Here is a 13,959-nt window from a genome sequence, read left to right on the forward strand (position 1 = left end):
CAGGCCAGAGCTGTCTGGATGCTGAGGCTTTCTGCTCATATTTGGAAACTGGTATTAAACACCCTAATAAGGTTACTTCCTCATGATATCTGGGGGCAGGGGAATTATGTCTCTTGCTGTTGTTTTGTTTTTTTACACTGAGGGAATTCATAATTTCCCAAGCATATGCTGGTTCCTAAAAACTCATGAAATATATGATTTCTCTTTTTTAAATTCCTATGACTAATAAAAGTGAAACTTTTGTACTACATTTTGTTTTTTAGTTGGTAGAGTGGTCATGAAGATAGAGACATGGAGATGCAGATTCCTGGGCCCAGCTGCACAACCTGGGCTATAAGGTCAAGTTTGGAATCTATATACACACACATGCACCTGCACATGCATGCACACACATGCACATGCATGCAGAGGAAGACACTTTTACACAGACACACACACAGACACACACACACACACACACACACACACACACACACACACACACACACACGTATTTCTTAATTCTTCTGCTCCAGATAAAGAAGCGGGGCTCTTAAACAGAGCTGGTTTTCGCCTTCTTTGACTGACTACAGCTTTCCTGTAGGCCTGTTTCAAGTGCGACCATGTTAGAGAACAGGGCAGATGCTGAGGACCCTTAAGGGTCTGCTTTGGGTATCACTGTGCAGTCCTGGGCAGTGGCCCTGTGACTAATCATCTGCATCAAGGGGATGTCTGAGCTCTTGCCCTGAATGTTGTTACACTTCTGTCTTGTGGGGTTGGGTTTCTAGACCCCACTGGAGTGAACCCAGCGTGGCTGAACTCTATGCGACAGGAGTGAATAAAGCATCCCAGAGACACAGAGTGGACGTTTCCCTCACAGCCACCCCTCTTACTCACTTTTTATGAACACCCACCAAGGTACGTTACTTCCTGACAATTGTGCTTTGCTGTGCTTTTTGCTTATAAGGAAAAGCAAGACACTGGCATGGCAAAGTTGCTTAGGTCAAGAAACAGAATAATCATTGGTGTTTTATTTACAATTTAATTAAATAATATGCTGTAATACCATAAAGGTTGTTTTCCTTTTCTGTGACTCCCCTCACTTCAACGAATAACACTGATTGTGTGTGTGTGTGTGTGTGTGTGTGTGTGTGTGTGTGTGTGTGTGTGTGTGGCGTGTGGCATGTATGTGGGTGCACATGCCCATGCACGCATGTGTGGAGGCCAGAGCTTGATTTCAAATGTCTTCTCCTGTTACTGTCCGCCTTATATTTTGAGACAGGTTCTCTCAGTGACCCTTAGACTCACTGTATTGGCTAGACTGGCTGGCTGGCAAGCCACAGGGATCCATCTCTCCTTGCCTTCCAGTGCTGACATTATAGGTGTGTTTGGCTAGGACCAGGTGAAGATCCAAACTCAAACTGCAATGTTTGTGCAGCAAGGACTTACCGTGGGAGCATTCCCTCAGACCCCCGCAGACTTCTTTCTCTCTCTTCCTTCTCTATCCTACCTTTTCTTCCTTCCTGGAAACCTGCATCTTTGTGCTCTCCGAATGGGTAGCGTGGAGTGGTGTGTTGTTACAGCTAAGCAGCCTGTTAGCTCCCACTGTCACGGGAGATACTTGGAAATTTGGTATCTTATGATTAGAGTTGACAGTACAATTGAACACTATAAATAGTACAGAGTTCACCGGAGAATTCTCTCCTCTTAATTGAACCATGTTTACAAAGCAGAAATGCATTCACTCGGCATTAGCCCTCAGGTAGGTTACTTGTTGAATTTGTAGCTTGCCTTACTTCAAATATACTTGCAATAGCAAGTCTATGGATACATTATTAGTTTTAGTTTTGAGAATTTCATACAATGAGTTTTGACCTTACCCATCCTCTCCGCCACCTTCTTTCACATCCACCCCTTCCCTACCCACCCAACGTTTCCTCTTTTGTCCCCACCACATGCTATTTGTGCTGCCATGTATACTACTGGGTGTGTGGCTTTCCAGTCAGCGTGGTCAACCAAGTGCTGGCAATGCTCTTGATTCTCCCTCTCCCAGCAGCCATCAGCTGTCCGTAGTTCTTTGGCTAGGAGTGGGACTTATGTCAACCTTGCCCTATGAGCGCTGAGATTTGGTCTGGCTTGAGATCACTCTGCTGTGAGTTCATATGGCCACCTGCCCTGTATTGTCCACAAGACACTGTTTCCCAGTATTCCTTCACCACCTCTGGCTCTAACAACCTCTGAAGAAAGGTGTCACGTGACAAAAAGCCATAGTATGGCATTTGTCATTTTCACCCTAAAAGGACAGGATAAAAGACTGCTAACAGATTGTAAGGATGAAAGCCAGAGAACCTGGTCTGGCCTCAATAGGATCTCCTAAAACCAGGAATGTTTGAAAGACTATTATAGTTGAGGAACAATGGATTACTGCTGAGGCTTTAGGCTTCCCATTGATTTTAAATAAGAGAACCCTTGTTCCTTTATGTAAGCCAATAGTTTCCTCTCAGATCATTCATCTTTAACATACTGACCACAGACACTGTGGATGATAATTCTGAGTTTCAGGATCTAACGGTGGCATATGCCAAAAAATAAAATAGCCATGAAAGTGGGCTGTGTCTGGCTAGAGTCATGTTACTCTAAGTTTTTAGCTCGTAGAGTTTCCTAAGTAATACAGTTGGCTGGATTCCCGCTGTCATCTGTGAACACATGGCTTTACTAGACACAGTTTTACTAGAATACCTATTATCCAGAAGCTTATCAGGCTTCACTGGTACGGCTCCAAACTCCTACTTATGAAAGGTGCTCACTGTTCAGAAATCTCTCACACTCCATAGACACTGGCAGTTCAAAGTAATGTCTGTTCTGTGGCTGGTGAGCACCACTCTGGCTGCTGCAGGGCTCCCTCTGGAGGTCAGCAGAATCCAAGACTGGGTAGCTAAATCACCTACCTCATCCTCGGGATACCTGAGATCCACAGGATTTCAAGTCTAGTGTTTGTGAGTTTAGGAAATGTTTATGGTCTGTATCTGCAAGGTGGGAAAGCTCCCTCATCATCCTCCTATGAGTGAAATTTGGTTGCTGTGTAGTGAGATTTAACCTCCCGTAGCTTTACATCTTTACTGAAGTCTTTTGATCAAAGTCAAAATAAAACAAGATAAAACCAGAGTTGGGTGGGGGAAGCTGCTTTATTTTTATTGTTTTAGGGGAAAATATACCCCAAATACATTAACTCCATTCCAGTGCCATAATGTCCACCTTCCAGGAAGGATAAGCAGATTCCTGGAGTCTGACTATTGTCTACAGGTGCTGAAGTCCATTGCCACCATGATGAATGCATGAGTTGGGACAGAACAGAGCGCTTTAAAGGTAAATATGCAAATAAACCTTCATAAAAGAAAACTTTTGTTATTCCATATAAGTTTACATTAATAGGAATAAAATGAAAATCAAGTGATGTTCCCCCTCCTTTCATAACTCCTTTCCTTATTGGGTGATTTGGGTTTTTTGGTTCCATCTACTTCCCCTTCCTTCTCTGTCTCTATTTCTCTTCATACTCAGTTTCTTCTATGGTAACCATGTTGAGTTTAGAATGATTTTAATGTATTAAAAATGAAATTAATTTGCATTTCTCTGGTGGCTGGTGTGGTTTTTCATAGCCTTGTTGACCATTTGTAATCCATTTTTTGAGAACTGTTCATTTCACTAGCTCATTTACTGATTGAGTTGCTTCATTTTTTGCTGTTTAGTTATTTTGAGTTCTTTGTATGTTCTTGATAGTAATTATCTATCAAGTGTATAGCTAGCAAAGATTTTCTCCTATTCTTTAGGCTGCCTCTTGATTCAATTACCTGTTTCCTTTGCTGAGCAAAACGAAAATCATGATGATTTCATCTTCCTCCAGTTAGAATGGTGGTATTTGAGAAAGCCAACAACACACGCTCAAAAAGGAACCATGACACATTGCTGGTGGGAATGTAAACTGGTTCAACCACTATGGACATCGACATGCAGGTTCCTGAAAAACTGAAAATAAATTCACCATATGACCCAGTTCTTCCACTCCTGGGTATTTACCTAAAGGATACCAAGTTCACATATCTCAGAAAAACGTGTACATCAGTATTAATTTTAACACTATTCACAATAGTTAAGTGAATGAAACAAACTACGTGCCCAACAACAAAAGAATGGATAAATAAAATATGAAATATATGACATATATGATAGAATTTTGCTCATCACTATTCACAATAGTTAAGTGAATGAAACAAACTACGTGCCCAACAACAAAAGAATGGATAAATAAAATATGAACTATATGACATATATGATAGAATTTTGCTCATCTATAAGAGAATAAAGTTACATCACTTGCAGGAAACACATACAATTGGAGATAATCATAGTAACTGAATTAAGCCATTCCTAAAAAAATTGTCATATATGTACATATGACATAAATACAGAATCAGAACTTCCAGGAACAAAGAGAATGGACAGGGAAGAAAGGGAAGGTACAGAGATATGGAGGAATGTGTTCAGCATATAATGTGTGCTTGTGTGGAAGTGTCCTTATGCAATGCAGTGCCAGGCATAATAAATATATACAATGAACATTTTTAAATGAAACTATTTTCTATCTGAGTCTTGCTTCAAGATTGTATAAACAATAGGTGAGATGAAATTGGCCATAATTGGTAATTATTCAATCTAAATGATGATTTCCTAGGGATCTAATGTGCCCTCTCCCCACATAAATAAGTAAATGTAAAAAAAAAATAAGAAAAATAAATAAATGACTATGGCCAAAACTTTGAAGAAGTCTGAGGCACATTCAAGAGCCCTAACCATAAAAAAAAAAAAAAACAGAAAAGAAGAATAGGACGAAGCACAAAAGCATGGAAAGTATACTCTATGAAATTATAGAAGAAAATTCCCTGAGCTTAAAAGGGGGAAATTATGTAATTGTATTATAATCTCAAAATATTATTTAAAAAAGCCAAACACCCCAAAGCAAGAAGCATTTAGGAATCCAAATAGACATGATCAAAGAAGAGTCACTCCATGAAATATCACAATCAAAATGTCAAAAATACAAAGTGAAGAAACAGTATTAAAAGCTCTAAGGGAAAAGTGTCCATTTGCCTATAAAAGCGAAGACATTAGGATAACATCACATTGCTTGGATTTTAGGTTGACAACCTACTAAAATCCAGGAAAGTATAGCATGATGTATTTCAAACCTTTAGAGTAAATAACAGCCGAACTACTTATACTCAATAAAGCTATCTCTTTAAATTGATGGAGAAAGTTGGAAGTGATGGTCTGCAATCCCAGCACTAGAGAGGCAGAGGCAAGCAGATCTCTATGAGTTCAAGGCCAGCTGGTCTACAGAGCAAGTTCCAGGACAGCCAGAGCTGTTGTACAAAGAAACTTTGTCTCAAAAACAAACAAACAAGCAAGCAAACAAAAAACCAACCAACCAAACAACAACAACAAAAACCAAATAAATTGATAGAGAAATAAGAATGCTTCAAGGCAAGCAAAAACTAAGGCAATTCGTGGCAACCAAAGCAGCTCCATGAAAAATTCTTAAAGGAACTCTAGACACTGAGAAAGAGAGAAGGTAACCACATTCACAAGTGTAGGAGAATACACTTCGAGATAAGAGGGATAGATAAACAAAGGAGAATTAGGAAGGAACACTTCCTGTCCAGCACAGCAAACCGTAAAACCCCTAGCATCAACAGGAGGAGAAGAAAACTTACAGTACCATGACCTTTTATTAATATCTTCCTTATTTGAAGAAAATAGGGCACTTTGAATCTGATACTGACCAAGGGAGAGAGACGGAGGTTATTATTTCATTAGCCTGAAGCACTGATCTATGATTTCTGTACCGAATTACCCAAGAGCTTCAAAATATCGAGATCTCTCTCTCTCTCTCTCTCTCTCTCTCTCTCTCTCTCTCTCTCTCTCTCTCTCTTTCTCTATATATATATATATCTATATATCTATATATATATATATATAGATATATAGATATATATATATATCTGTTTCTTCACCTCCATATAGACTGAGTCTGAAGCTGGCATGTGACTTAGCATCCATGTTTTAAAAATAAATAGCTCAGGTGACTCTAATGGGCATCCGTGGTTTTAACCAACGGGGTAGGCATCTGGTTGGTCATTTCTTTGACAGTTTTGTGTCTGTGTTCTCAGCTTTGGGAATACTCACCACTTTCTTCTACTGATTAGGCCTTTGGCTTCAGGTACTTCACAACAGCTTTTTCCTTTTCTTTTTCTGCTGAGGAGTGTGTGACAGCCCCATCAATGACCTGGGAAAATAACCTGTATCAAAGCCAATTAGTTGCACTGTTTCCATTTTAATGAAGTAGATCAATTATTGGAGGAGGGCTAGACTGGAAAATTCCTGAGCCTGGCAGACCAGCAGCCTCAGGCTATTATATGGTCAGGTACAAATCCACTCATTCATTCAACAAATCGATATTAGACACTAAATACGTTTTAGAATCTGGAAATAAAAATGATGAATATGAACTTGATTCCAAGCTTCAAACTCTTGTTGTTGTTGTTGTTTTTGGTCATCCCAGAAATTAATGGTTCTTAGCTAGCTGGAGTTTACTAGTTCTTAGCTTTGGCATTTCAAATACTGTTTTGTAGACTTTGAAATTTGACGGACTAGTAATTTTTTTAGTTGAGTGAACTACCAATTTTTAATTTTTCAACTTAGGCAACCAAACGAACATCTTTTAAACACAAACAACAGCATGTAGACCGTCTTACTACAGTAAGTCACCATTTAATAATAGTTTCATGAAAAATTCTGCAAATCTTAAAATTTGGAGCCAGATTACTACCTATCTGTATCTCTCTCACAGTATATGGATTATTCCCAAGTAAATGTGTTAGTGCATATTGCAAGTCACATTAGTAGCCAGTATGTAGAAGAAAGACCAGATTTGTCCCCATAGAAGCCTCTTAGGCCACCAACAAGAAAAGACATTTAACAGTGTTTTCAGTGTAACAAAGATGACTAACTCCTGAAAAACAGAAAGGAAATGGGGGGCAGCCCTAAGATTTCTCTTGTCTCAAGATCAGTTCGAGTCTACAGAAAAGGGATGGAACCCATGTAGATCTTGGAATATTCTGGCATGATAGAGCTAAAAGTTCAGGATGAACAAGGTTACTGGAGTCCACAGGAAAGAACACTGGTCAAGAAAGCTGTGTAGACAGATCTATCTGAACACCTGCCATTTCTCCTATGATTTTAGCTGATAGGCACATCATGAAACTACCCCGGGCCAGGAGTAAAATCACCTGGAATGGGGAGAGGTTAGGATGTCTGGCAGTCACACAGGGTCAAAATAGTGCTCATATCCAGAATTCACAATGGGAAACCTCATGATTCCTGTTTCTAAAAATGAACAGAGCATCAGTGAACTGTTAGACAAGTCCAGTGATGACATTAATATTCATATATTGTATATACTTATATGTGTAATATATTACATATAGTATATTATAATAACCATTATAAACCCACAAATTCAAGTACAACATTCATAAAGACTATGCCAAGACACATATAATCCAATAGTTCAAAACCAGTCATAAAGGGGGAATCTTAAAAGAAATAAGAGAGAAATATACACAGAGGAGCACTGATAAGCTTAATAGATTCTATATCATAAAAAAATGCAGATAAGAAGACAAGTCTCATTCATGATGATTTTAAAATCTTCAACAAATTACAAATAGGAAATTTCTTAATTTTACAGAGAAAATGAATCTGCAGCCATTAATCCTCCTACTTAATGATGGAAGAACAAATTATTTCCCCTTAAGAAACACACAAAAGGCTATCTATTTCAGAAGTTCAATTAAAAATGCATTGTATGAAATTCACAAGAAGTAATAAAAATGCTATTTTAAAAATCACATGGGATGTTCTTGTCAGTGCAATAAGACAAGAAAAAGAATAAAATTACCCAGACTGAAAAAGTAGAAGTAAACTAATTTTTTTTCAGATGATGCAATCATCCTATGTAGAAAATGTATGCAATCTCTACATGAATAAGTGAGTTTTGCAAAGTGGTAGAATTTTAAGTTGGTATGGAAATTGCATTGTACTTCTATATACTAGCCACAAAAATGCCAACTGAAGCAAGACAATACCATTGGCAATAGTGTCAAGAAAGATGAAAGCTTTGTGGAAAAATCTGACAAACTATGTGAGTGATCAAAACTACAAAGACCTTGATTAGAAAAATTGAGGACCTATGTGATGGAGAACCACACTGTGTTCATAAGAAAGAAGACGCAATTCTAGCCTCAAGTTTGTTCACATTTAATTTTAGCTAGAAAATTATTGACTTTTTAGAAGGAAATTAGTGGTTTCAACAAATATAATTGTACAGGTTGACGAATGTGTGGAAATCAGAAGGATATAGAATAGCCAAATTTATTTTGAGAAAGAACAAAATTAGAGAACTAATACTACTTGGTGAAGATTCATTGTAGTTGTAGGAACTGAAACAGGGAAAGACCATCACCAGTGTGGATAAATAGATCTGTGTATACTATAAATTATCCTGAAATAATATAGCACATATATACACAAATGATTTGGAAAAATGCAAAGGCAGCTCCTAGTAGAGAAAATAATGGCATCTTGGTCAGTTTGGCTGCTGCTGACCAGAATCAGAAAGTATATAGATAAATAAAAATATTAAGTTGTAGTGATAAGGGAAAGTTGCTCAAAAATACTACTCAATAAATTTTTATTTCATCTGTAAAGTTTTCTCATACACCTTCTCAAAGTTTGAGAGATACGTTCCAGAAGAGGCAATGCCAACACAATTACAAAATCTCTGAAGACAAAGTTTTTGAATAAATTGCTGTTGTGTTTTATAAAGTTCACTTTTCAATAAATATTATCACTTTGATGTTTACTTTGACCAAATTCAGTCATGAAGGCATTCAAGCAAAGCTATTTTCTAGTTTAGTTTCCCTTGGGATATGTTTTGATACAAAAATTGTTTATCAAATTGTGCTCATTCCAGAAATAAGAAAACAAAAGCTTACCTTGCAATGGTCTTCTTAATATTTTTGCAGCTGTCCCTCTTAGAACTTACTGCCTGTAGCTTGGAATAACATCTTTCCTGGTTAGGGAATCCTGAGGTGTTGGACTTGGTGTTTGCTTATATAGTCTTGTATTCAAAATATATATTTGGGGGCTATTAGGAAATTCAAGGTTACAGCAGTCAGTAGAACAAAGAGAGCTCCTGCCCTTTAGAGGTTATATCGAATGATGAGTTTCCAACGATAAACATTGGAACATGGCAGCAGCGGAGTAGTGCTTATTCATTCAACTTGTAAGAGATGTGTGAGTCAATCTAAGCCACTGCACCATACACCATACACCACACACCACACACCACACACCACACACCACACACCATACACCATAGGCTGGATAGGTAGAACAACATCTGTTTGTGATAGTTCTGGAGGCTGGTAGTCCAACATCAAGTACTAGTGCTTCTGACGTCTGGTGAGAGTGGCTGGTTTGCAGATAGCAGTGTTCTCACTTAGTCTTCATACACGAGAGACCAAAAAAAACATCAGACACAGAAAAACAAACACCATGTGTTCTCTCTTATACATGGATTCTAGCTTCAAATCCTTAGATTTGTGTGTTGAACTCAGAGTGCCTGTAGAAGCCAGGAAACTAGAAAGAGTTCATGGTGGGCTTAAAGGAAGGGTAGAACACGGGCCATATGAAAGGGGTGAGGAGAATAATGGAGGATGATTCAATGGGAAAGGGGATGGGAAATAAACATCATGTGGGTATCAGAAGAGAAATGTGGAGAGAAAGACAGAGAGAGAGAGAGAGAGAGAGAGAGAGAGAGAGAGAGAGAGAGAGAGAGAGAGAGAGAGTCAGTCAGTCTTCTCTAAGGGTGGCCTCTCATAGATTACCCCTCACAACAGGTGGGGACACAAGCAGGGCCCACTAAGGAGTGAACACAAGCTAGACAAAGAATGTCCCATCACCAACACTCAACTACGGATCCTGAGGCCTCTGCTCTGAAGACGGACTGTCAAGAGCAGACCCAGTGAGAGCCCTGAGAGCTTGACAATCAGATAGAAGAATGCTGAACAAAGCCTGAGGGAGCATTGAACTGGATGAAAATGGATAATGAGTAAAAATAACAATGCTGCATTTTCTGAATGCATGCTCAAAAGAGAGAATGTTTCAACAAACAGATGCTGAAACTATTTGCAATGTTGTTTGAGTTTTCTACATTGTCCTGATTCAGGTTTCCTGCTGCTGGGTAAATACACCAGTTAGTCTAAACAATGTACACACAGAGATAAACACACAACATGCTATGAACCACACTTGCACAGCACTGCTTGGTGACTAATTCATACTTGCTAAAGGATAAGTTCTGTAATGAATTATTTTAAACCCAAAACTATCTTCCCATGACCCTATTCAGTTATGGGAACGGCTTGCAATGACTATTGGTAAGAGGTGTTTTACACTTGTTGGTTAATTCTGCCTGAATTAGATATAATCTATTGATTCTGGTTACCTTCCCAGTGGAAAGAAGGGCCACAGAGATGGGAGAGGAAGTGGAGCTCCCAGCAGGAGTTCTGTCTTTGCTACTTTTTAGAAGGGAAATTTGACTAAGGATGTACTTGCACTATATTGCATTTTATATTTTCAAAGAAATGCTATCTTTTTATCTTCAGTTCCTGGCACGCAGGTAGTATCTAATAAACGGTAATTACTTCTGCTATTACCACTGTGATCTTTTACATCATAACTGGTTTGAGAGTATCTGTCAAAGAGGCTCTATGGAGTCCATTCCCGAATTCTTGGGAATTCGGTTAGGCAGCAGGATGGACCCAAGTACATGGTCTGTACTTTAGCTGTCATGGTGGTTTGAATAGGCTTATATATTTGAATGCTTAGTCACCAAGGAGTGGCACTATTTGAAAGGTTTGGAAGGATTAAGAGGTGTGGTCTTGTTGGAGGAAGTATGTCACTGTGGATAGGCTTTGAGGTTTCAGAAGCTCATGCCAAGCTCAGAGTCTCTCTCTCTCTCTCTGCTTGCAGATCAAGATGTAGCTCTCAGCTACTTCTCCAGAACATTGCCTATCTGTGCCATGCTCTCTGCCATGATAATGGACTGAGTCTCTGAAACTGTAAGCAAACCACCAATTCAACGCTTTTTTCTTATAAGAGTTACCTTGATCATGGTGTCTCTTCACAACAATAGAAAAATGACTAAGAGGTGTATTGCCTGCATTTTCCCAGTGGAAGTTTCTAGTATGTTCTAGTAATAGAGTGGCTTATCTGGAGCATTTTTCACTCCATGAAACCTTTTCTCTCTTCACCGATTTTTCTCTAGGAAAGAGAGACAAATTCATGAGGCAGATGGTCTGTGTTGGGAAAACCATAAAACTAGACAGTAGCTAGCCAAGGCTATTGGGTATTTTGTGCCTGACTGAAATCAAGAGACCAGACTGATGAAACCATTGTATCAAGAGCACAACAGGAAGAGCTCCAGGCTCCTGAATGTAAATTAGCTCTGTTTATGGGCCGTAGATAAATGGCTTTCAATAGTAGAGTGAATACAAGGAAGAGTTACATTATCTGATGGATGAAAAAATACACTGACACTAACAGTTATTGAACTCAGGTACATTCTCAGATACCCCCCAACAGCCTTCTGGGGTGAAAATTTCCCCAAATTTGAGGAGATTAAGTAGCTTACAAGCCTGCGTAATGTCTAAATGTGTCTGAACTCAGTCTCATGAAGCTTCAGCTCTATTCATAACTTTGTGCTAACTGTCTCAATGATGTCCCTGCCCAAAGGAATAATGGACAGTGGTTGAACAGAGTTTTGTGTTGCCTGAAAGGGTAGAGGCTGAATCACAAGGTGAGGCAAAAGGAGGCAGTTTGCGTTCAACATTAAGAATTTTGAGCCACCAGAGGTAGTCAACTAAAGATGGAGGCGTTGGCTAGCATACACGACAGTGTGACACTGTGACTAGCTAAAAGCACAGGTCTGTGCTCTGTGCTGAACACTCATGCATCAACTGAGAGGTGGGTCTGTGCTCTGTGCTCTGTGCTGAGCATTCATGATCCAGCTGAGATGCTAGACTTGTTGGGTTTTCAGGCCGTCCCAGCACTACAAATCTATACTTCTGTGATTCTGGATGACCTGTTGCAGAAGGTGTCATATCTCAGACAAGACTGGTGCATCTCAGAAACTTCAGGAACACTCTCTCCCACACAATTCCCATGCATCCTCCTGGGTTAAGCTTTCTCTCCTTCACAACTTCCCAAGGGGGACACCTGGTCACCCTGTTCAGAATCTCCTTTTCACCACCCCTGCTTGATCCCCACTTCCTTCCCTCTGCTTCATGTTCTCTTCCACATTCAACACACATGATTTTATAAAACACACATCATTAATATATTATTTTGTTTCTCCCTACTCTGGTTTGACGAGGTCAAGAAGACTTTTCTTCTGCAACTTAGTATCTGGAATATTGTAGAATCAATAAATACTTATTAATGAGTTAGTAGAACAAGGTTGGGAACTGAGGCTCCACTTACACCCAGGTGAATGACTTTGAAGAAAATATTCCATAGTTCTGGTTGACCATATTCTCTCAGGTTCTCTATGTCAAAAAAAAAAAGTAAGTATAATTTAAAAATTCAACCGAATGGTTTGTTCTTTGTCTTAAAAACTTGGCCAAATAATTCTAAATAAACATGGATATAAATGTAAAAAGAAAAGATGCCAACCATTCCTTTTGAAGCACACTTGGTTCTTTATGCAGCTGAACCACTGGGCTGAGGCTTGTTCCGTTCAGATTTTTTGCTGTTCGGAGAACCCTTCATTATTGGAAACACCATTGACAGGCAAATCTAGCAACCAGCATATGCTTGCACACTCCATCTATGAACCTTCATGCTGGGGATTTTCCACTGTGTGGTTACTGCCTAAGGGAAAATTTCAGAGCAGTAAGAAAAAGATTGATGGTTTGCTCCTGATATTGTGAAAGCCATGTTGATTGACATTCCCAACACACCAGACACACAGAGCTAGTATGATTGTTTGATTTTTCTTCATTCACATACATTTTGTAAGTTTTGTTATTTTTGAATATACTCATACGGCTTCTCATGAATATGTGGGAGGGATGTTATATGTACTATGGGAAAATACACAGTCACTAAATAATTGATTGTTTGATAATATTTAATATGTACCGTATTTAGTGAAACAAATATGTATACTTATATAGTATTTCTGAAGAGTAAAAAACCTCAAGAAACTATAAAAATAAGACTAAAGTAACCCCAAAACAAACAGAAGGAAGAAAATAAGAGCATAGCTCAGTAAAACTGAAAACAGGAAAAGAAGAGAATTTGGCAAGATGGCTCAGTGGGTTGAGGTGCTGAGCCCCAAGCTTGATGACAAGAGTTCCGTCCCTGAGCCTCACCTGGTGCAGGAGGAGAACTGACTCCTGCTTGTTGTCCTCTGGCCCCAATCAGTGGAAACCATGGCCCTTGAGCACCAGCCCCACTCATACACAGAAAGGAATGCACACACTCATGCACAAAATGAGTAAATGCAATAAAAATGTAAAAACAAAACATAGAAAAACAGTGAATCAAAGAGTTGATGTCATTATTCCCATTTGAACCTTTATTTCTCTGTGTTCTGTCTCCCCTCTGTGGAAATTCTCCCATGGCCCCTTTCCTGACCTCTATGGTATTCCAAAAGAAATATACATATCTGAAAATTCAAAGCTATCATCCCCAAATGAGATGAAACATGCAACATTTTTCACCCATTTGCTGTAGAATTTCATGATTTCATTTTTCTTAGCTGAATAATATCCCACTGTGTAAATGTACCACATTTCA

The 13,959-nt window shown here is 38.9% G+C and overlaps 1 long non-coding RNA gene across 1 annotated transcript in view; it reads left to right on the forward strand.

Moving 5' to 3' along the window:
- Window positions 1-2,953: 2,953 nt before the first annotated feature.
- Window positions 2,954-13,959, forward strand: part of LOC128113222 (uncharacterized) — a 30,736-nt gene continuing 19,730 nt past the window's right edge. The window contains exons 1-2 of the long non-coding RNA XR_008219380.1: window positions 2,954-3,345; window positions 11,131-11,219. This is a non-coding gene — a long non-coding RNA (uncharacterized LOC128113222). The remainder of the gene's footprint in view (window positions 3,346-11,130; window positions 11,220-13,959) is intronic.

Source organism: Peromyscus californicus, unplaced genomic scaffold (assembly GCF_007827085.1).
Source record: "Peromyscus californicus insignis strain IS unplaced genomic scaffold, ASM782708v3 Scaffold_18__1_contigs__length_77618521, whole genome shotgun sequence".
Taxonomy (NCBI): Eukaryota; Metazoa; Chordata; class Mammalia; order Rodentia; family Cricetidae; genus Peromyscus; species Peromyscus californicus.